Source organism: Apteryx rowi, unplaced genomic scaffold (assembly GCF_003343035.1).
Source record: "Apteryx rowi isolate R43461 unplaced genomic scaffold, aptRow1 scaffold_29, whole genome shotgun sequence".
Lineage (NCBI taxonomy): Eukaryota > Metazoa > Chordata > Aves > Apterygiformes > Apterygidae > Apteryx > Apteryx rowi.
In genome coordinates this window covers 1767903-1769740 of record NW_020449307.1, presented here as the reverse complement: position 1 = coordinate 1769740, position 1838 = coordinate 1767903, and positions in this window count along the sequence as shown.

The window sequence follows — 1838 nt, the reverse complement described above, 5'->3', positions numbered from 1 at the left end:
AGGGCGGGGAAGGAGGAGCGGGGGGGGCGGGGCAGGGCGTTAAATCGGGGGTTGCAAACGAGTAGCGAGCTGCTGCGGGTGAAAGGGGCCGAGGGCGGCGGGTCGCCGCCGCGGACGGGCCCCCCCGGCGGCTCCCCGGGGCCGGCAGCGAAGCGCGGGCGCGCCCATCACCGCGGGATTTATCTCGCCCATAAATTCGCGGATCAATTCCTCCCTGCCCCCGCCGCTCCCCGGACCAATTACCGCGAATTTAGCTRTAATCACGGGCTCATCGCAGCCGGCTCGGGGCCGCGGCTCGCCCTTCAGCCCGCTAATGAATCGCAGCGCGCCGCTGCCGCGCACCGCGGCTCCGCGCAGCCCCGCGCAGGAGAACAAAATCCTCTGAAATGCGCAGCGTTCCCACTCCGCACTCTTTTTTAAACCGGAGTTTTACAAACCCGAGTTAACCTTGCGAATGAGAACAGCATGGCCCCTGTAAATGGCTTCTATAAACATCTGTCCGAAATAGGGCCTGATGCGTGCGTGAGATTATTGCGTGAGACTGCACGAGGAAAACCAGTTTGGGAACAGGGAGCGCTTCAGGTGCTGCTACTTCGGAGCGGGATTTAGGGACGATGCGGTTATTTATTGCACGCCCAGCGCGCCGGGGAAGACGCCGTAAATCAAAGGCGCTCGCTGTGTAAATCAAAAATCGTGATGGCTCCCATATGTCAAAAAAACTTGATCAGGATAAACTCGATTTAGCTTGATCAATACCTACCCTCTTGCACATAAATAATAACGTTATAGGCTGCGATTGAAATGTGCGAAACGATTTCCTTTCGTTCCAGCTCTAACTCACAGGTCACCGCTTTCAGCGGATTTAAAGCAAACGCGGATTAACCGCCGGGCCGTTTCCACGGCCGCTCCGCGCGTGACCGCCCRCGCGAGCCCGCTTCCCACCGGGCCCCGCCGCCCACAAACCCGGCGGACAAGCTAATAACTTCCAGTAGCATTTGCCTCTCCCTTTACGCTTAAAACCATCTAAAACAAGCCGGTGCGAGAGACGCGTAATGATCCTGAAGAGTAGGGAGCTGCCCGAGATCGCCCCCCCCCCCGAAGCTCCCCGGGGCTCGGCCGCCGGTTTGCAGCGAAATGCCTGCTAAGGCGGCTGGGAGACCTGCCCCAGGGGCCAGAAATTTACTGTATGCCCAAGAGGTGTGTGTCCAAACGTGTCTCGACCACATAAAAAATAGCCTTGCAGGGTAGAGGCAACTATTCATGGACTCTGTATCAAAGTCCTACTGGTGTATTGTGTCTGTCTCAATAAAATTAATCTCTTTAAAGCGCAGCGTCTCACAAGAATACCTTCAGTGTTCCAGACTACAAGGGCAAATATGTTTTTCAGATTCTGTTTTTATGGACGGATTAAAGTTTATTTTCCATAATAGGGCACCTAATAAAACTCATAAAGCTCTGTCAGTCTTACAGCTGGTGGCCTCATTTAACACTTTCACTTCGTAAATCATTTTACAACTTACCAGGTGTTTCCAAAACTGTAAGGAGAGAAGGTGGGGGGGGGAGGAAGGGAAGGAAAAAAAAAAAGAAATTAAACTCACTTAAAATATAGATATAGTCTTTTAGAGGTAGATGCATTCGCACTGTCGTTTGGAAGGGCTTCAAAGAAGGTGTCGATCCCAACAGGGGAGAAAAGCCTTTTAATCAGGCTTTCCCACGGGCAGGCTCGCACCCACGGGCAGCGCTGTAGAGGCTCCCGTGATTAGCGGGGCCCCGTTAACGTGAGCGCCGCGCTCCGCTCCGCTCCGTGCTCCGCTCCGCGCCCGGCCCGGCCCGGCCCC